The sequence below is a fragment of the Ictidomys tridecemlineatus genome, chromosome 7 (assembly GCF_052094955.1).
Source record: "Ictidomys tridecemlineatus isolate mIctTri1 chromosome 7, mIctTri1.hap1, whole genome shotgun sequence".
Lineage (NCBI taxonomy): Eukaryota > Metazoa > Chordata > Mammalia > Rodentia > Sciuridae > Ictidomys > Ictidomys tridecemlineatus.
Window position 1 is genome coordinate 124,655,979 of NC_135483.1, and position 23,305 is coordinate 124,679,283.

General features: G+C 32.2%; 1 protein-coding gene across 6 annotated transcripts in view; it reads left to right on the plus strand.

The window, feature by feature from the left end:
- The window catches only part of Galnt13 (polypeptide N-acetylgalactosaminyltransferase 13), a 514,272-nt gene that overhangs the window by 23,977 nt on the left and 466,990 nt on the right, over window positions 1–23,305 (plus strand). For 5 of the 6 annotated variants that reach the window (XM_040294317.2, XM_005315793.4, XM_021733280.3 and 2 more), the window contains exon 2: window positions 6,048–6,118. The exons of the other annotated variant lie outside the window; for it this stretch is intronic. The gene's annotated coding sequence lies outside the window, so the exon portion shown is untranslated. The remainder of the gene's footprint in view (window positions 1–6,047; window positions 6,119–23,305) is intronic. 6 annotated transcript variants of the gene reach the window in all.

The window sequence follows — 23,305 nt, forward strand, 5'->3', positions numbered from 1 at the left end:
ACATGAAAATATTGTGTATTGTTTCAATACAGAAATCACAGAATCAAATGTGATTTTCACATGTTCCCTATTTTCTTAAAGCAAAAAAAATCTTGCAATTTTTGATTTAGAAAACCAACTGTAGAAGGAAAAACCACATATCATTGCAATAGTGATAATCTTTAAATACTATTTGATAACCTTCTTATTCTTTTTTTCTCTAATTGCTAGTACTTTAATTTATTTATCATTTAACTTTACATTATTGTGGTTTATTTAAAAACCCAAACTAGGTTCCACATTTATTTTTATTCTCTTTTATTTTATATACTTAATATGTACATAAACTATTAAAGTTATAAATACATATCTTTAATTTATTTTGAATACTGTATGTAACTAATATATAAATATATGGATTATTTATAAACAAAATATAAATATGTAACATATAAATATAGAATATATAAGATAAAGGAAGATGAATTTGGACCATTCTGGTTGTATTATAAATTTTGGTTATCTAAAAACATTGGGGCATGATTCTGATTTATTTTTACTGAATTTTTTCTTATTTAAATATTTTATTGATTTATATTGGACTATGAATCTGTGATCCCAATCTATATCAGTGAAAGTAAGGCATTTACGTATTTTTTATTTCTACCTTTTTGTCCCCTGTAATTTTCAGGCTTGGTATGATTTCATACATATAAAGCATTTGTAAGGTTGTACCCCACGCATCTATTTTTTTGTCTGAATCATTTGAGAGTGTCAGACATCATGTTTCTTTAACTGAATTATTTTAGTGTGTATTTCCTAAGAATAAGAACATCGTTCTTTGTAATCAAATTTCAGTGATGAAAATTGAGAAATTTCAGATTGTCACAATGCTATTACATCCTCATAGTACCTATCTAGAGTTCCAGGTGCAGTTAGTTGTCATATCTTTTAAATTTCCTTTAATCTGAAACATTTCCTCAGTGGTTAATTACTTTGACATTTGAAGACTTTAGGCCAGATATTCTGCACAGCATCTTCAGGTTGGGTTTGCCTGATATTTCCTGATGATTAATTCAGGTTATGCAGTTTTGGCAAGGACACCACAAAAGGGATGTTGAATCCTTCTCTGGTGTGTCCTGTGTATTTGTCCCATTATTGATGATGTTGTCTTTGATCAATTAGTTAAAGTAGTTTCTGCCAAGTTTCTCCACTGAAGGTTACAATTTCCCCCACTGTAATAAATAACCAATTTGTGAGTAGATGCTTTCCAACTATGGAAATGTGTGTTTCCCATTATACTTTCACCCACTGGTTCTGATCCACTGATGTTTTCTTGATCCAGATGGTTAACTATGCTTGCTAATGGTGATTTTCTAACTTCATCAATCCATCTTTTTTTTTTTTAGGAGATGCTCTACATAAAGAAAGGATTTTCCTTCTTCACTTTATCCTTTATTCATTTCGTTGTTTATATCATATTTTTCATCATGAATTTTAACATTTACTGTAACAACTAACTATTTTCCTCTCACTCCCCCCACCCCGCACATCCCTTCTATCTCTGTTGTGTACAGTGGGTACTTGAAAGATAAGCTCTGTTAGAATTTGGTGTTTAATTTTCTGTTAGCAGATAATTTGAAATTTTTCTTTTTATTTTTTAGTTTCCTAGGCTAAAGGCTTAGGATTTGTGTTTTTTGTTTTATTAAATTTTTTTTGGTTGTATATTTTTTAGGATATACATGTGGAAAGTTTCAGATTCATGTGGCTTCTGCTACCTGAGCCACCAGAATTCCCAGCCCATATTTTTTAAGGATTTTACATAATTTAATATTTCAAGATATTTTCATCATATTAGCATTTAACTTAGGTTTGTGGGTCACATAGCTAGCTACACATTTAGTGTTCAGTGTTTCCCTAGTCCAGTTTGTTTAATTAAATTGGAGGATTTCTCTTTATGATTATAATTATATTGGTACTTTGTATCTCTTTTAATCCAGGAATTATATCTATAGGAACATTATGTCTACAGTTACAGTTAAAATCATTGTTTGAAATAATTAATTCTTTTCATGATGTACCAATGATATGGTTTATAACTTTCTCCCTTAATTTTAAAAATGATCTACTATGTTTAAATATGTGGAAATCCAAACCCTCAACATTTTAAAATATGTATATAAATTAAAACATGATAACTAGTTAATAGCACCTAATTTGGGAAATTATAATACTGTATTGAAGTACATATTTTAAGAAGTTACTTTAACCAACAGTGTAAACATTTTGAACTTAAGAAGAAAAACTCTCTAGTTTCAGAACAAAGAATTCCAATGGTATTTTGCAGGAAAGAAGGTTTGGATGGGGGCAAAACCTCTAGTGCTTGAAATTACCAAGTAGAAGAATTTGCAAAAGTAAGGGCTAGGTGAGTGAAGAAGATTTGTGCTGTAGAAGAGGGCAGCCATGTGAGTTCTGAGCACAGCCTTATGAAAATTTTTTCAAAAAAGCTAGAAATGAGAATTCTTATGAGAAATATACCAGTTGTGACTGTTGTGTAATATTTTTAAAGCCATGGTGTGATGTAATATGTGCTAATAAGCCAGTTTTTTAGTTTAAATTAAATTTATAGTTTAAACTGATAATAGAAAACTAAACATTGTATATATTTATGGGTATCATGAAATTTTGAAATCTGTGTACACTGTACAATGTTAAATCAGAGTAAATATGTCTTCACATGTGTCATTTCTTCATCGTGAAAACATTCAAATGATTTCTTCTAGATTTATAAAATATGCATAATGTTATATTATCTATAGTCATCCTACCATGTAATACTACACCAGAACTTCTTACTCCTATATAATTATAACTTGTACACATGGATCAATCCCTCCTTTGTTCTGCCATCCCCCTATTCTCATGAGCATCTGATAACTGCCATTCTACTCTCAACTTCTAATGGTCATTTTTTTTGAGATTCCATGTATGAGTGAGATCACATGCATTTGTCTACGTGTTCAAATTTTACTTATCATGGTCTCAAATCCCATCATGTTTTTTTAGAAAGAGAGAGAAGAGAGAGAGAGAGAGAGAGAGAGAGAGAGAGAGAGAGAGAGAGAGAGAGAGAGAGAATGAGAATATTTATTTTTTAGTTTTCGGCAGACACAACATCTTTGTTTGTATGTGGTGCTGAGGATCGAACCCGGGCCCCACGCATGCCAGGCGAGCGCGCTACCATTTGAGCCACATCCCCAGCCCCCCCATCATGTTTTTGCAGATGATAAGATTTATTTTTAATGACTATATCATATCCTGTTGTGTATATGAACCCAATTTTCTTTATCCATTCATCAGTCGAGGGACAAAGGTTGTTTCTATTTCTTGGCTATTGTGAATAATGCTGCAATGCATATAGGAGTGCTGATGTCTCTTCAACACACTTATTTAATTTCCCTTAGATATATACTCAGTAGTGGTATTTCTGGATCATTTGTGAGCCCTATTTTTAATTTTTGTTGTGTGTGACATTCCATACTGTTTTCCAGAATAGCTATATTAATTCACAGTTCCACCAACAGTATGCAGGAATTCACTTTTTTCCACATCCTTCCCAGAACTTGTTTTCTTTAGTGTTTTTGATAATAGTCATTCTTTCTGGAGTAAGGTGATATCTCAATATGTTTTTCATATGTATTTTCTTAATGATAGCAATATTGATTTTTTATTGACCTGTTGACCATTCGTATGTCTTTTTTTTTTAATTAAATGTCTATTAAATCTGTCGCCCATTTTAAATTGGATTATCTGTTTCTTGCTTTGGGTTTTTGGAGTTCCTTACATCATATTCTGTATGTTTGCCCCTTGTGAGATGTGTCATTCGAAATATTGTATTCATTCTTTAGATTGTCTTCACTGTATTGATTTTTTTTGGGGGGGGAGATATGCAGAAGGTGTTTAGTTTGTTGTAAACTAGTTTGCCTATTTTTGCTTTTTTTTTTTTTCCTGTGCTTTGGGGATTTTGCCCATTCCAATGTCACAAAGCATTCCTCTATCTTTTCTTCTGGTAGCTTTATGGTTTCAAGTCTTTTATCCAAGTCTTTAGTTCACTTTGAGTTGATTTTTTTAACTGACAGTTTTTTATAGAGATTTAATTTCAGTCTTCTGCCTACAGATACCCAATTTTCCCAGTACCATTTATTGAAAAGACTATCCCTTCTCTACTGGGTTACTACTGTATTCAAAATAAATTGTCCATATATGTATGGATTTTCTTTTGGGTATTTTGTTCCATGTTTCATGTTTCATGTTCAGTGTCTGTTTTTATGCCAGTATCATCATGCTCTTTTGATAACTACAACTTTGTAGTATATTTTGAAGTTAAATTGTGTAATATTTCTTCCTTTTTTTGTTTTGCTCCTGTTTGTTTAGGCTTTGTGGTGAGTAAGGATGGGGGTACCATACAGATTTTTTAAAATTATTATTTTGGTAATTCATGAAGAATATCATTAATGTTTATGAACCCAGTTTGAAATCTCTGCTGTGCATAGAAACTAGCAGGTGTGGTTGTGATGTGAAGCTCTTGTTAGAAAAGCTTGTTTAGATTTAAAGTTCAGCTTCTGTTTGTCAATTTAGGAAAGACTAACCACAGGATTAGTGTTCAGTTCAATCCTCTTGTCTATAAGGATGAATATTGTAAAGTATGAAAAACAAATACCTGCTGTTTTAACTCTGTAATTCTAATGAAGTTATATAGGGAAGTGAATTTGAATGTTCTATTAAATTCCAAGTTTTAAACTCAGACTAATGAAATTTATCATAATACCTAGTTTCTGGGAATTTCTTGATTTATATTTGCCATTTAGCTGTAAACTTGCTAACTATTTCTAGCTTTATCTCATTTGAGAGGCTCTGTGTTCAACGTTAACAAAATTATCAATCGATGGACTAGATGGAGAAAAGAGTCTTCCTAGTTTTTTTCACACACTAAGGGAAGATAAATTAGACCTTCTATGCAGAGTACTTGTTGTGAATGTTGAACAATGCTGAATTTGGTTATATAGATTTTGGTGAACAAAAAAGCATAACTTCTGCATTAGTAAACTGGTGTTTCTGCTTAGTACTATAAAGCCCCACATCTCCCTGGGCAGAAATTCTTTTGGTCATTGATAACTAATATTCCTTTAAATAAAATTGCTAATTCCTTTAAATAAACTTGCTAATTATTAGATCGTGCATGGTGTGTCTGATATGTTGGAAACTTGCAGTCTGTGCTTTAAAGGATGATATATAATTTTCATTAGGATATGTTTTATTTTGTTTCTTGTGAACAGTTCTTTTACAAAACAGTGTTTCCAGTAGCATAAAATCTATTTAAGTTGAAATATTTGAGTTTCAAAATTAATGTGATCTTCCAATACCAATCTTCTAAAACAAACGAATTAATTAATAAAGCCTGATTAAATCATTTTTTCCTTATAATCACATTGACTTAATGAAAAACACCATAGATCTGCTTGTGTATTTTTGTGAGGTGTGCAGGAGGCATGCCTGTATTTTTCTCAGTGCATGATTTTCAATTAGAACAGAAATGCAATTACAAAGTGAATTGGTACAATTCTCGAGATAAATCAAGCAAAATATTCTTCTAACTCAATGGTCTTCATATATCAGACAAAAGTACATTTTAGAATGTGTTTGAATAATCATCTCAAATCACCAACTAAATTTACTTATATGCATTTCATATTTTGAATTGCTTTTATGTTGTTCTACCAATATTCCATGAGTACTGTGTACTTAAAATAATTCTGAATCCAACATGCAGACTTTTCCTACCTCATGCTTAGGAGTGTCTCTTTGACCAGTGTTCAGAATATTTGCATGCATATGAGAATATTTCTGTTCATAGCCTATTATACTTTGCTAGGTTTAGCATCTATATTTTGCAAATCCGTATTTCAGTTTGTTAAACAATGTTTAATGCATGTTGGTCTGCATTAATTTTTCAATGGCCTTGGAAAATTGCTTATTTTTTTCTTTTTTGGATTGTTTTTCCTTTTCCACAGATGCATTTTGTAGAAGTATTTTGAGGATGAATGTTTTCAAATCATTTTGAAATTTCCAAGCACTATATACAGTAAGTAATATGTGTTTCTATTTTCTATTCAATTGCAGCCATACTGAATGTATTTGGCAGATAGTCATAAAAGAATAAAGTTCTATTTATAGTTCTTGAAAGTTAATATTGTGGGAAAATGTATACCAAAGATTAAAAAATGATGTATTTGTTAGTCTGAACTGTTACATAATTTCAAGATTTTCATTCACTGAATTTATTATCATTTTGTTACCTACATGTAGCACATCTTTCTTCAAGTTTTTTTCCTCCTCTAATCATAGATTGAAAGGAGTAAAGGAGATTAGTGTTATTAGCTAGTGTTAACATGAAAAAAAGAAATATTAAATTAATATGTGTTAATATTTGTCAGGTATCATTAAATTCTTATAAACATTATCTTTAATACCTAAATATTTTAAGATAACTATTTTTATTCCCATTTTCAAATAAAAAACTGAGATCCCCAAAGCTTTAATAGTTTGCTCAAAGTCTCTACAAAGTGATGAATCCAGATCTTGAACAACACTTTTCAAAGGATGCTGCCTCCATCAAAAACTTAGAGGTTAAATAACTTTTATTTAAAGGCCTGTGTATTTAAGAGCTCAACACATTTTGACATTAAATTTTAAATTTTGGGTCTGCTTCAGCATGATCCTCATAATGTTAAAGATTTTTGGTTGCTCTTAATATCTTATTTTTTTGTCTTCTATTTTATATTGTTTATCATGTCACTTGGATTGTTTTAAACAAGTAGGAAATAAATGAAAGTGTAGATTCCTGAATGTAAGTTTGTGAACCATTCAAATTATTCATTGATAAAAAGTATTTGGTATTAGAGTCCCAAAGGTCTCCAAAGAATCTTCTGTCATTCATTAAAAATCACAGAAATCAATGTTATCACAGCATGTTAGAACTGGAAGGGATCACAGAGTCAGAGCTGAGCTTTCACCTGCTCACTGCCTTGTTTGATGAAGTGGGATGGTCTGGAGGACAATTCTAAAATTTTAGAATTCCCCCAAATTTAGAAGCAATAATGGCAGTATTGATGTGTGTATATTATCTCCCAATCTACTATTTCAATAATGAGATGGTGTAAGATGTGCTTTAAGAATCTAGACTTAGTATTCAGACTTGAATGCACACCTTTATACCCTGGATTGATTAAAGTTGGAAATGCATTTAACACATCTGGTCAGATGCTCAGCCGCACAGTGCACTATAGAGTGTCAGTGGTTTCCTTTCCAGATGGCCCTGCTGACAGGGAGCTAAGCTCCCTGTGGCTTCCCAGCTTTGGGAGGGAATATTACCCAATACTGAGGGTTGGTCAATGTTCAAAATTCAAAGTATGGTTCCTTGTGAATGCCTGTTGCATTCATACCATGGTAAGATAGAAAAGTGAGTCTGGGTGTTTGTATGTTATGATGTAAAGGAAACAGTAAAACTATTAAAATACCCTTAGTTTTGATACTGTTACTAATAACAAAAACAACAAAATCAGGACCTTATCAGGCTGTCTGATTGGAGATAAACATCTGAAATTTGTTTATTTTTAAATTTATAATTATTGATGCATATTGATTTTTACAAATTATGGGTTTCACTGTGACATTTTCATACATGTGTGAATCTTCAAAAATATACATGAGAGTATTTTGGATTTATCACTTACTAGCTGTGTGACTGAGCAAATTTCTTACTGTCTCTTTTAAATGGATATAAAATTAAGAACTACCTCATTTGTGGTATTAATACATGTAAAGGATAGCATAGCTTCAGGTATATAATAAATGCTCAATAAATGTTAATAGTTATTAATTTGTAATCAATTTATTCAGTTATTTCAATTCATGTATGTTTATCAAGCATTATAAAAAAATTACTCATAATACGGATACTCACTGAGTATTGTTGATTAGTATGCTCAAACAGAAACTAAACTCCAACTTTTTTTATAAATAAAGCAAAGTACTTTCAGAAAGTGCCTGTACTTCTTGAATTTTTCATGAAAAAAACTAACCATTTGCTCAATCACTATGCATATATAGAGGATGTAAAATCAGAATATTTGTATATCTTATTCTTTATTGCAGACCTAGGATGAACATGTATGTTTGTGACCTTTCTGGAGAGAAGATGTGGCAATTGTGAAGTACTTATGGAGTGTGAAATACTTAGCTTGAAGGAGACAGAAAAAACTTATAAAAACAAAACCAATAGTTGAAATGATTGTCACATAAGTTTGGGGAACAATTATCCAATGTTCTGTTGAGCAAGTAATTCGTGTAAATTGAAGGACTGGGAGCAGGAAAACATTCATTAAGTATTGATTTGATTCTGTGTATTTTATATTCAACCTTTTCAGTTAATCTGAGCAATAATATCATGAGATACATATTTTTATCCTTAACTTTCTTATCAGGAAAATGTAAAACAAAATTTAAATCTGTCATTCATGAAAATGAAGCTTGAAGTCTAATTCTAAATCTTCTTTGTACTGTTAACCTAGATGTCACTAAGATTCTATGGCTGATCTAATTTTATTTTAGCTCCACAAAAACACTATTCCCAAACCTGAAACCATATACCTGAAACATATTTAGTACTGAGTATTTTATGATTAATTTTGAAAAAAAAATAACAGTTGACTTATGTTGAGTTTCAATAGCACCACTCAGCAATCCAAAATAAATTGCCTTAGATAAATAAACAGTTTAGTTCAAGAAAACATGTCACATTAAAAAGTTCCTTCCCTGCAGGCAGAGCCCATTCTTATGTCTGTTATCCTTTCAGAATCTGAATTCATGACCATACCTTGTGTGTGCAGTCCCTCAGTCAGCCCATGCAGTGCAGAGAGGTTTGGAATGAGCAGTTCAGCTTAACTTACTTGACTTTCTGTACCTTCAGGTGTGGTCCACACAGAGTGTTCTTTGTGGCACACTAGCCACACTGATGGTTTGTTTTGGACTCTTCAGAAGTCTTCATCTTTTTCCACTTTAGCCACCACTGGTTTCAGTCCCATTATATGTCACTAGTTGAAAACAAACCATTGAAAAATTTTATCAGGGGGATAGTTTCAAACTTACTAGTATTTGAATGATTGTAGCTCTAAAATGAACAGACTTAAGTTTTTTTGCTCCAACACTATTCTTGGTTTTGAGAGTAAAGGACCTATAGAAGGCTTCTACTCTCACTTTCAGGATTTGGTCTCTGAAAGATAAAACTAGTGATTCTGTTTAGTAATTTTATCCCATTTGATTTAGTTAATATTTACCATGTACTCCTAAATACGAAAAGCACTGTGCTAGGAAATATGAGAACAAGTGAAAGGGAGAAAGAAACACTTAGTGTCAAAGAAAATCTTTTTTTAAGGAAGTAGTATATACCCAAGTGTGAATAAATAGAGGATATGGTAACTTACATCAAGAGAAAGATATAAAGTAGTAAAGTTAACAAAGTCATTTGAAATAATTTGAGAAATATAAGGCATAAATGTGTAAAAACAATGCATTATAGGATATCTGAAGAAGTGGATGTAATTCTGAACTGCATTGGTCCAGGATTGCATCATAGAGATGCATTTCACTAGATCTTGATGCACATGGGAGATAACACAATAGTAAAAAAATGGCTTACCAAAGTTCAGAGGGGAAGAGGTTTCCGTACATTCAATGAATGGCATAAAACACGTAAGCCCTGGGACACAAGCCCACTTTGTTGAAAGTATTAATAACCATTTAGTAAATTTAAACTAAATTTGAAGGTAATTTAAAGAAAAAGAGAGAGGGAAAGAGAATATTCTGTGAGGGTGCATCCTGTGAACAAAAGATTGCTATTTGAATGTTAGTCTAGAGATGTCTTCACAGTGGATTGCAGTTGGAAGACATGTAGATAAGAAGATCAATTTTAGGCTACTATAGCAGCATAGGAATGACACCATGAGGCCAATGCCTGAGGTCGTACCAGAAGGAGTAGAGAGGAAGGGGAGACTGTGAAGGAAACAGGCTCATGTAACACTTAAGCGGGACTGATGAGGCATTAAACTTGTTTTAAATGTCATCCCACTCTGTACAAGAGGATATAGACAGACAGTAGTAAACCAAGTTGTCCCAGGACACCTAAGTAAAAAAATGGCAGAGCTGACATTTGAGTCCATTGAGTTACCAGTTAGTTAATCTACCATTATTCTTCTAAGAAATAATTGAGGTTTCCAGGTTGATTGAACTGGAAAATGGTGTTGCCAATAGCCTGATTTTTTTCAGAGTTTAGCCTTTCTTTAAATAGCTTTTGGGTAGAGAGAATATTTTTCTGACCTTTGGGGAGAAATATTCCTTATGTTTAGTGATGAATCTGTTGTGTACATTCACTTGTATGCTGGGCAACAGGAACAGTGTAATTTATGATATTGCTCAATTATATATTAGAATAGTAAATATGTCATGTTAATGTGATTTGTCTTCCTTCCTTAGCGGAGCCTAAAATGAAACAAGGATAGAGTGCTAAATTAAAGATTTAATATCTTGGGTCCATGAAAGACCAATATTTTAGACTTAGTTTACCTATCATACTAAATAATACTTTTAGCAAGGGGAAAGAAAATAACACCTAGCATAGGGAGTATCTCTTTCCTTGTATCAGAGAAGTATAGTATGGTGTACTGCTTAAAATTATGGACCCCAGAACCATTCAGTGTTCATTCAGATGCCAAACTGAAGCCTCCTTAACTGTGTGGCTCTGTGTAAATTATTTCAGTTCTCTGTGCCTCCAGCTTTTCGACTTTAAAATGCGACAGACAGTAATAGTACCATGCCTTCTAAACATTGGAAAGAATTAAATGAGGAAAAGCACTTACGATGTTTTTTGACACGCAGTAAACTCACAATAAGTTCATTAAATTTTATCTCACATGAAAGTTTTTATTTGTAAATTTTAATTACAGCATTACTACCATGTAAGTTTTTTGTGAACTATTTCTCTAAGGCACAAAACAATGGTTTATATAAGACCCATGTCACAGTCACAGAGATCAAGAAGTAGAACATTTTTTTTTGTATCCCAGAATCTGTTTTTCTGCTTCCAGAACATCACCCCTATTGCATCATTACTTCAACAGATGATGTTGAATTTTATGGCAATTGCTTCATTAATTTTCATTATAGTTTTAATATTTTACCTTGTATTCATAGTTACAAAATTGTAGGTTAGCCTGACTTGAAAATTATATGTGAAGATATATCTATGTCTATATCTGACTATATATCTATATTCATGTTATATGTATTCTTTTGTGTAAGTTTCCTTTCCTGAATATGTATTTATTTTTTGTCATTATTTTTATGTAGTTCATTAATTTTATTGCTATAAAAAATTACTTTGTACAAAAATACTACAGAGTATCCATCATAATGTTGATAGACATTTGCACTGTTTCTAGCTTTGTGACATTGTGAATAATATCATGAACATTCTTTTAAATGTTTCTTGTGGAGCACATGCATGCATATTTGTTCTGGATATACACTTGGTGATTGACTTGCTGGATTCTATTGCATGCAAACCTTCAATATTAGTAGATCCTACCAGGCTGTTTTCTAGAGTTATTATTCTAATTACATTTCAGCCAGTAGTGTATGAAAGTTTCCATTTTTGCATTCTTACTAAAGCTTAGTGTATGCAAACTTCCTAATTTTAGCCATCATATTTTGCTTTGTATATTCCTTTTGAATAATGTGGTTATATCATGTGACTCAATCATCATGTTTATACATGGAGAGCATCATGTATAAGCTGCCTGTTCAAATGTTTTGTCTGTTTTTGTATTGTGATGATTTTTTATTTATTAAATTCAGAAGTCAGTTATATTTGGATTAAGAATCTTCTTTCAGTTAAATATGTTGCAAAAGTCTTCTCTGTGATTTGATTTTTTCTTTCTGATTTACCATTTCATTTTTATTTTTATTTATTTTTTAATTGGTTGTTCAAAACATTACAAAGCTCTTGACATATCATATTTCATACATTTGATTCAAGTACAACAGTCACTAGTATGGCAATATGTAAAAACGTGGATGCGTAACCGATGTGATTCTGCAATCTGTATATGGGGTAAAAATGGGAGTTCATAACCATTTCATTTTTAAACAAGGTTTTTCTTATTAAGAAAAGTTTCAAATTTTAATTTTAATCACTCTTTTGCGTGTGTGTGTGTGTGTGTGTGTGTGTGTGTGTGTGTACGTACATACAATGCTTTGAGGTAGAGGACAAGTCCAAGCTTCCTTCAAATAGATATTCAGTTGTTACAGAATAATATTGGCAGTTTTTTCCTTTGCCCACTGCTCTTCAATGCCAAATTTACCATAACTCAAATTTTCACATATGTCTGGGTCTCTTTCATTTAATTAGGCTATTTGTCTCTTCTTACTATTTAAAATTCTATTTTAACCATGGCCACTTTTTAATTATTCATCATATCTATTAAAACAAATTCTTTTACCATGTTATCATTCAAGGCCACCTTAGCTACCTTGTCTCATATTTATTTTACAATTACTTTATCAAGTTCCACAAAGTGTGCTGAACTCTTAGTCGGCATTGAAATCAATCATTATTGAATACATATTTGTAAAACTGGCATAATTATAAGATTGACTTTTAATTCATGTGTAGAGTATATACATTTATTTTGGTTTTTCAAATTTCTCTCAATCACATTTTATGGTTTTCTATGTTTTGTACTTATACATTTTGTTTGTTTCTAGAAGTTTTAAGTATAATTTAATGTTAAGATGTATTGTCTTTTTAAAAAGTTTATTTTCCTTTTGTTCCTCATATAAAATGCATTTTACATTGACTTTGTTTTTTAATATTTATTTTTTAGTTTTAGGTGGACACAATATCTTTATTTTACATTTATGTGGTGCTAAGGATCGAATCCAGTGCCTCATGCATGGTAGGCGAGCACTGTACCACTGAGCCACAATCCCAGCCCCTTGACTTTTTTTTAATAAACTTTATTTTTCTTGTAAACTCACTTATTATTTCTATTGTTTTTATACATTCTTTTGGATGTTCTATGTAAAAAGCATGTTTTTATGGACACAGATATTATTTCATACTTAAAAATTTATACTTTTCTATGTCTCATTGACTTTATCTAGAATGTCCAAAACAATCTGAATTAAAGTGGGAAGAATGAATATTCTGGTCTTATTCTCAAGTCAGAGGGAACATATTCACCATTTTAAGAATGATGTTTACTCTAATTGTTTTATAAATGATGTATATTAGATTTCTTTATTTTTCACGTCTGGTAATGAGGATGGAACCCAGGAGTACTCTACCACTAACCTATAGCCCCAGCCATGTTTGTTTATTTATTTTTTAAGATTTGAGAGAGGGTGTCTAGGTTGTCTAGGCTGATTTCCAACTTGTGATCTTTTTGCCTCAGTCTCCCAAATCCTTGGGTTCATAGGTATGCACCACTAAGCCTGGCTGATTTATATAGACTTTTTAATCATGGATAACTTTCAAATTTTTATCAAGTGCTTTTGCATCTGTTGAGATTATCAAATTTCTCTCTCTCTCTCCCTCCCTCTCTCTCTCTCTCTCTCTCTCTCTCTCTCTCTCTCTCTCTCCCTTTCTCTCCCTCTCTCTCTTTCTCTCTCGTCAATCTGACCATGTATATTTATTACTTTTTTTCCCACAGAATTTTTCTTTTTAACCCTGCCTCATAAACCCAGCTTTCTGCATAGAAAGAAAGTCTGATCATTGGTATTATGGTTAGAGAATTGTAGTTCCTAGGTCATTAGAAATAGCTTTATTGTGCTGTTCTGTTCCACTATTTTAGCCATATGATTTAATCCTCAAGGGTTTTCCAGTAGCTTTAGGTGAATACTGGGGCCCAGACATTGTATTTGCATGCTGCACAATAAGAAAGAAAAAAAAATGCAATGACATAGAGGCATGCAACCAGCTGAGTTAGCTTCCCCCAAACTTTAATAAACTCCACCCAATATTTTCCACCTACCCATCATTACTCACTTTTCTCACTTGCAAAAGAAACTGTTACATGTATTGTTGTAGCTGCACACACCTGCCCTGTTGTATACCTTGTGCAGATGAAGTGGAATAGAGCTTTGAGTAAGCTTTTAGCAATCTCAGTTACAATGAAAGCATGAAAATTACTTTTGGGTAATTTTATTTCTGAGGCAGGATGGTCATCATAGGCTCTAGCATCATATTGAACTGGTTCTGAACTCAGTAAATTTCCAGCTACGTGACCTTGAGCAAGGTTCTTATTTGGTTCTGCTTTCTTAGCTCTAAAAGAGCATGATAATAACTATTTTGAATTTTTTTGGTGTGGACTGAGTATGACAAATACACAAAGTGTCTACAACATTATAATAGCAGTAAGTAGCATATTTATTTTACTCATATTAACATAAATTCAATTGAGGGGGGTAGAGTCTGTTAATACCTGATACTGATGACAGTGTAAAGACAACTGTGGTTCCCTTGGTTGGAGCTTTATCTTTTATATGAGATTAATAGTCTCAATTTTTGCTCCTTAATACATCATTTTTATACTTTGAGGTATCCTGCAATATTACTGAAAATTTCAGTTTATGATAGCAGCACTTTGTGTAATGTCAGAAAACAGGTAAGATAGGTTCCAGTTTGAATCATACTGAAGTAAGATCTGGAACTTGAAAAAATTATTATATTCCTCTGGGCTTCAGTTTCCTCACCTGAGAAATTAACTAGATGGGGAGTCAACCTTTATCATCTATTTAACACCTTTAAATCACCATGATTCTTTTGTACTGTCTTCCCCCCCACAAGACAGATTCTTTAGTAAAAAAAAAGTAACTAACAAATAATAAAGTTATAAATATTTATTTACTCAAATCAAGGTTTAATTTTTATAATAGCTGACTTTTCTGAGAGGTTTTGCCAGTTATGGAGTTAAAAAAGAAAGATGTTATTTGAACAGCATGATGTTGTGTAATAGAAAATTGGCTTAAAATTCTTGTTGTGAAAATTATTGGCTTAGATAAAGTGCCTAATTTTGGGAAAGTCACTTATATTCTCTGAGCCTTAGATTATAAATTTATAAAATGAGCCATGATGAGGATCAAATGAAATAGGAACATAAAATCACTTTAAAAGAATTGTTCAAGTTCAATACTAAGCTCTTTAGAAGATCCAGTGGAAAAGTATAGAGAATGCTTTCTCACTGATCTGGAGATTATATGGTAATGTTTAAAAACTAAAATAGGATAAATAAAGATATCAAGGCCTCATGTTTTAAAGTTTTTGTATAGTTTGCCAATCTATTTGCCTACGTTAGGCCACATGACATTTGACAATTGGAAGTCTAGTGCACCCTAGGATAGACCAGCAAGTCACATTGATAGTTTTTGGTATGAAATGTTTCACAGAGTAAATTTCCAGATGTTATCTTTTTTTTTTTTTTGCATATGTAGCATTCTGTTTTTAATCCAGTGAGGCTCAAACAAATGGCAAATCATTTGCAGTCTGTGGTTATTAGTGCTGTCTGCTCTCTTGAATTTGCCCATCTGAATTGACAGTTAAGTCTCCCTTTCTATAAATAGCAAATTCTTAGTAAAAGCATGTTGCCATATGGCAAAATAGTCTCTGTTGTTAAACTGATTAAATGCAACAGAATTCCCAGTCTTTAAGAATATGTTATCTTCTGTCATGAAAGCATAGAGATTCGTTTTGTTTCCAAATTAATGTATACTAAGCTTGTATAGCCTCTGCTTATGTGTATGTTGTATGTGTGCACACATTATTCATATTGCCATCACCTTTAAAAGTTCTTCAAGTATACTATATGTTTGTTAAAATGTACATGGTGCACTAATATTAAATACATAGACAGGTGAATTTTTACATAGTTACATCCCTGTATTACTGTTGCTCAGATCAAGGTGTAAGAACATGTCCAGTACTCAGTTCCTTTTACATATGTTCTCTGTCACTAGCCTATGGGTTTTTAATATTTTTTAGTTTGACTTTATGATCATGAACTTCTACAAAAACATGAAGTATTGAGAAGGGCAATTTCTGTCTTTTAAATTTTTCTGAAAGAATTCAATAATTATAAGAAAAACAAAAGCCTCTAAACAACCCTGAAAACGTAATAAAATAAAATAATAACATTACAAATAATAACCTTAATTACACCCTACTGAAATGAAACAAAATTGCAATGTGAAAGCCTCATGAATTTCTCTCCAAATCTCCCACCTGCAAGCCAGAAAATAGAGCTACTGCACAGGCTGATGAGTATTCTGCTGGTCATGTTGCCAGGCAACCTGTATCAGAGACACCCAATTGAGCAGCCAAAGAGTCAAACTAGGAGGTACCTTGGAAACAGAAGGGTCCAACTGAAAGAGTGGGAGGGAGAATGGAGAAAGAGAAGAAAATAAGACAGTGTCATTTGAACAATTACCCACATTAATCATGACCGCAAATCATTTATTTCTATTAACATATTGCTAGCTCAGAGCAAAATTATTTGTTTCTCATCTCTTCACTGTTTTTCTCCTTTTCTGTGTCTATACATATGAATGCAAAGGTTTGGCATGGTGTATCATCATTAATTTTTAGGAGAGAAGATTGTCATAAATTGTTTTCAGCATATTCAAAATATGTTGACTAATTTCATTGAGACTGTAAACATACAGTATTATGCAATAATATTTTTGATTCATCTTTAAAATGATCTGGTTTTTAAGTGATATACTTTGTTCAAAAAACAGCAAAATATTCATCATATGTAATGAACCCCATTCTTGGATGCTATAAAGGAATAAGAAGAGAAGTCTCTCCAGAAGAGTCACAGAGGAGATGATACATGCCAAGTGAATGGTGAGGATTTGGGATGAACATCGCAACTGAGCTGTCTATTCTGAGAAGGAACTTTAGGTCCTCAAGGTTTTATATCAAACCTCTCCTACTTTCCTGTGTTCCAGTCTTACCAATATCTTTTTCGTTTCCTTATTTATAAATCATATACAGAGAAAATATAATTTGTGAGTTAGAAATGTCTAAGGTTCCCGTTATTTTACTAGTATCCATAAATGATTTGTTCTTCCGCCCAATGATTCCTCTTCCTTGGAATCTTATTCCTATACATGTTCCAAGAGTCAAATGGATATTTTCTTTCTTTCCTTGCTTTCAACCTTCCCCCTCTTTTCTGGTGACTTCCCATGGAATTAAACACATCACAACACACCCTCCATTAAAAACAACATGCATATTAATCCTTTCTTTGTTTCTAGGTGCACTTTTGGCTGCCTTAGCTCTTATGTCTAGTCACAGCTAAAAATTTCCAAGATTTCTATCTCACACATCTATTCACAACTCAACAGACTGTGGCTTTCCTTTGTCTGCTTGTCTGATATGGCTCTTTCTAAATCAACAGTTAGTCCTGTGACTACACCTAAACACTTCTTTACGTAGTCTATTCTTGTACTACTGGTCAATCCCACTCTTCAAAAGTATTCCTTCAGTTAGAATCTATAATGCTGCATTTGTTTTTCTCTTCCTTTGTATCCCTGCCCAGTCAAATTTGTGGACTTGTTTCTTACGCATTAGTTCTACATAAAATTCTTGGCACTATCCAGTTTTTCTCTCATACTCACACTCACCAAGCATATTCCATCAATTTCCATGGCTGCAATTAACATTCGTTTGCCAACTCCCTTATCTTTATCTCCCTGAATTTCAGTCCCTATACTCAGTTGCCTTGTGGGTAGCTCTACTAGATTCTATTGGAGACTCAAATACAACTCCTACTTATAAATTTGTGAAAAATTCCCATTTCCTCAATTATAAACTTATTTTTTTAAAAAAGGTAGCACTGATATACAAAAACAACAAAATAAAAATAATGAAATTTGTATTATTAATGATGGTAGCTGGCCTCAGAAACTTATCTCAAGCAAGCCTTTAATTTCATCTAAAACTGCTAGGTTATAAACTTTGTGAGATAAGATGTCCCAAGCACCAAGCTTAGGCTAGGGTGGGAGCATATTAGGTATTAAAAATTATTTGCCATATAAATTGAGTAAATAGTTCACTATGTGAAGGAATCATAACTGCTTTTCTCTTCCCAAGTGGCACTAACAAACTATTTGGTGATCATAATATTGTTTTTTATAATGCAAAAGATAATGTGTACTGGTTTGTTACATTGTGCCAGTTTCTCTGATTTTCATTTCATATGCTAATCATTCCTGTGATCCTATAAGTAGGTATAGCTTTTATTACAATTTTATTAACATAGAGTTAGATGAGAAAATTAGCTTCTTCAACATCTTTAAATAAATGGGTGTTATGAGTAGGACTTGAGTCAAATCCAAAATCCCTATTTATATTGTAAGATTTTTTTAAAAAGAAAAGTGGTTCTTTCTATATTATATCTCTGGTTCTTCCATACAAACACAGTTCTGATATTTTTATCACTTATCTTCTTCAGGGTCTCAGAAATTGTATTGTCTGTCTTAGGTGTCATCAATGACCATCCTAGTTTGGGTTGGCTTGAAGAAAGAACTTAGAGTAGACTTATGGTCTTCGGCAAATTAAAGTTGGAAAAATTACAGTTAGGTGATTTTATAATTGATAAAAAGGAGAGACTATGGGAAGAAAATGAAATGAATGAGAAAGGATGAAATAATAATTTAAGTATGTTAAAAGGGAAATATAATTTTAAATATTAGAGGAGTAGAATAATCAGGAATGAAAATGGCACACAAAAATCCCTTGCATTGGTTAATAGACTTTATTGATTTAGATTGCTATCTTTGTACATATCTGTGCCAGAAATGTGAAGCAAAAAGGAAAATAAAATGTTGATTGCTATTCTGCAGGGGTGGAGCTGAATGGATGTTGGAAATCAGAATTTTATACTGATTATGGTTTTATTGCAGGAGGAGAATCATACCAGTGTTTTCTTTCTCAGTTTGAACACCGTTTCATTCCACAGAAATTAATAGATAAGCGATCTTGGAATGGAGCACACCTACTGATTTGTTCTGATGTCAATCAGTGGTTAGAATGTATTTGCTATGCTTATCAAAATCAAAAGAAAATATTATAACCATTCAGCCACATAAATAGTGGAGCTTTTCCTTGGCCTAAACAGATGATATTGATTTTTAAGCTTTATTTATTTATTTTTGCTGTTTGAGCTACAAAACTATAAAAACCTTTGCAGAAAATTTATGAACTGTTTGATTTTAGAATTTGAACCTTGACTCGAAAGTGCAATAAGAAAAAAAAACTCTCTATTAATAATTCATTGCTTCTCACTGCTGTAATATCAACGATGAAGATTTTATTTCTAGAATGGAAGCCTAACAATTTAGGTAAAATTAGAGTGATAATTGCTCTTCTCCCACCTCTAACTGCACACATCCCACCTCAGCCCACTTCCATGTTTCCCATAGCTAACTTATGGTAAATAATTCTGAAAGAAAAATTGTTATCAGAAATTAATTTAGCTGAGTGTAATGGCACACGCCTGTAATCCTGTGACCCTTCGGACTGAGAAAGGAGGACCTGGAGTTCAAGGCCAGCCTCAGCAACTTAGCGAGACCCTCAGCAACTGAGACCCTCAGCAACTAAGTGAGAATCTGTCTCAAAATAAAAAATAAAAAGGGCTGAGGATGTTAAGCACCCCTGGGTAAAATCCTTGAACCAAAAAAAAAAAAAAAAAAAGAATGGATTTAATCCCAGTGATTGGCATATAGTGATAAATTGCAATGCAACCTTTAGATGTTCAGAGATGTATTATTTAATTATTACATTGAAATACTTATATAGTCATTTAAAATAACATTTTTAGTTTAGACATTTACAAATTTTAGACATTTACAAATGTACTATAGGACTGATTGCATAAGTTTTATAATACATCCTTTTTTATTCTCTGAATAAAAAAGCAAGCACTGTCTTACTTTAACAAGAAGGGTATTTTTTTATCACAGTTAATTTGATTTGGAATCTGATTATTTTTTTTATCTCATCATATTTTTTTAAGATTACAGTACGTACGCACTTGTTAGGAGACCATGCTCTTCTATAGTAACAATCTGTAGTCTTCAAGTACCTCAATTAGCTTGAATTTTAATCTAATTGATAAATATGGGAAGAACATTTTGGAGTTCTAATATATCTCTTATAATATACTAAAATTCCTTTGTAAAATACAAAACTCATTTGTGTTATTTCTTTTCTAAAAAGTAAGTTGGATTGGAGTGGCATATATACTTCTAATAGTAAGAATAATTAGAATGGAGTAGTCTTTCCTATCCTGGTCCTGACAGCTTTTCACGAGTATTTGTTTGCAAGAAAAGTCACGTTTACAACCAGAATAATTCTAATCCTAGATGAGATTTGAGGTTGGGGAAGTTAGCTGTTTTCTTCAAAGGAATTGGAGTTTAAATAGAATTTGAAATCTGGGACAAACTTTCATTTTTTCAAAGTCAAATACATTCTGTAGTAATGAAGACTAGTAAAAGATATTTGGAAATGGACTATTTAAGTTAGTCCTTATTTTAATGAGAGATTTTGCCTTTCTTTCCTTTTTCATTTACAGCATTTTGTGAATAACATGAGAGTTCTTTGGGTCTGTGCTCTATAGGTGCCCTGTTTTCATCATAACTGTGTGTGCCCATGACTAACATGGCAGACATACCAGATAACTCAGAATTTTGGGTTTTCTCACAAGCCACTTTTTTGGTAGTTTTTTATTTAATTTAAAAAAACATGTATTTTCCCCATAACTTAGATAATGCATGCTACTTCTGAATTTGTAAATTAACGAAAGTAGTAAAAGGAGTGCAAAGAAAATCCTTATAGTCCCATCTTTTATTTTTATATTTTTTACATGAATAAGTTTTAAGAAGTTGTAATCATAAGGAATAAACAAGCAGCTCTCTTGATTTGTTTAATTTTGTATTATCATGTCACCATATTTATATTATTATGATTATTTTTACATTTTCTAGTAGCAGTATAATATACTGCCAATTAGCTATGTATCTATTTTGACTATTTTAAATAAATAATGCATTAATTACATCCCTGAACTTAAAGTCTTTTCTCTAATATGGAGTTTTAAAAAGAGAGTTTCCAGTAGAGAAATTACTAGTTCAAAGTATGTGATTTTTAAGGAACTAGGTCAAAGATCCTATTTATTTTTAATAAACCTCACATCTTTCCAAAAAGTATTTACCATTTTACATTTCCATTTTCAAAGTAAAATAGAGTTCACTGTATCCCACCTCTGCTAAAATACAATGTTGTTCTTTATTTAGCACAATTTCTAATTAAATTAATTAGTAGATTTCCTAGATATTTTGAAAATATTGCCTGGTTTATGAGTTGTCTGTTTATGTGCTTGTACACATAATAGTGGTCTTTGCTAACCTATTAAATATTGTAAAAAGGCATTATATCTGTCTTTTTCTCATGTGTTTTTTGGCTAATTATTTTATAGTATTTCTGTGTTTTCTATTATTGGATTTTGCACTCTATTAGATTGCTCTGTATTGATTAACAAGTTACAGTCTTTAGCAATTTCATATGACAAGGTTACTTTGCTAATAGAATATAATTTTGATTCCTTGGGGATGTGATACTTTTACTTGGCTGTTAATTAATTGGAAGCTAATTTTTCAATATTCTGATTATTTAGTTCTTTATTTACTTATTTATTTCTTACCTCTAATTGCCTGTCTTTCAAGTCACTTAACTTATAATTAATAGCTTCACTAGGATATTTACAAGAATAAAAACTGCAGCTGCAAATCAAATCAGTAAGTGTATATAATCTTTAATAAGTTTTTATCCTCAGAGTGGAAGAACTTAGACTTTTCACCTGTGGTTAGTTTTTAAGCTAATTTTATGTGAATTTCTCCCTTGGATCAAATATGGTTAAAAATCACTTTTGAAATATGTGAGCAGGCAAATAACCTCTTGTTAACATCTGTGTGGTGTTAATGCACTTCTAAAGCATTCTGTGGTGAAGCCACTTCTGCATCCTGTCCTTATGTTGCTGTGGGTCTTTTGGTGCCCTAAAGGCCTGTTCTCTTGCTTGTCTTCACTTTCTTTTTACTTCCCATTAATTGCCTAGTGGAGCAGTTGGAGTGACTCTGAAATAATTTTACAAGAGAATTTAAAATTGATCATCATTATTTTCTACAAATAAATGTCTCTGTTTTGAAAAGAGAGCCCAGACAAGGAATAAACATATTCCTCTACACATTACAGAGATAGACCACTTGTGATTCACTCCTTACATCTGTGTCATAAAGAATTAAGAAGCCCAAGGCTAACTAGGAAGTTGAGGTTAAGGTTTCCTAATGGTTTGACATCTCAGTGGAAACATTTATTTTCTTTTTAATCCTGAGATTTATTGCAGGAGATGGCCTGCTAGCTGGGGTATGTCTATTGGGAACTGTTTCAATGCTCAAGTGTTGCCTTAAATCTTGAGGTTTTATATCCAGTTGGACAGTTTGGATTTCTGTTTTTTCCTCTTGGTGACTATTAATGAACAAGCATGACAACTGGTGCCACATTATAAGATGAATACTGGAAAGTCATTAAATACTTAAATGAATCATGAGCAATTTTCAGAAAAACTTTTAAAACAACCTAATTTCATTATCTTTTTGAGGGACATCTATTGCTTTTGACAAGCTTCCTTTACATAGACTTAATTTCATTATCATTTTATTAAAATCTATTGCTTGTAAACTCCCATTATCATATATCGGGCCTTGACAGTTGTAACATCTTCATAGAATGGACATTGTATGTTCTAGCTTTGCTGCAAAGACCCATGTGCAGCAAACTTCCCGGACACAAGACATCTGCTTTGTAAACACGTTGTTGCTTTATGAACATTCTCTATAAAGCTCCACCCTTTGTTCACTCATGCTGTGGCCAATTGTTCTTTGTTGTTGAATTCTCTAAATATTAAAAATTACATGTCAAAGGTAGGTATGGTAGTGCTGTAATCCCAGCTGCTTGGGAAGATGAGGCAGGAGGATCATGAGTTCAAAGCCAGCTTCAGCAAAGTGAGGCACTTAGCAACTCAGTGAATCCTGTCTCTACATAAAATACAAAATAGGGCTGGGGGTGTGGCTCTGTAGTTGAGTGCCCCTGAGTTCA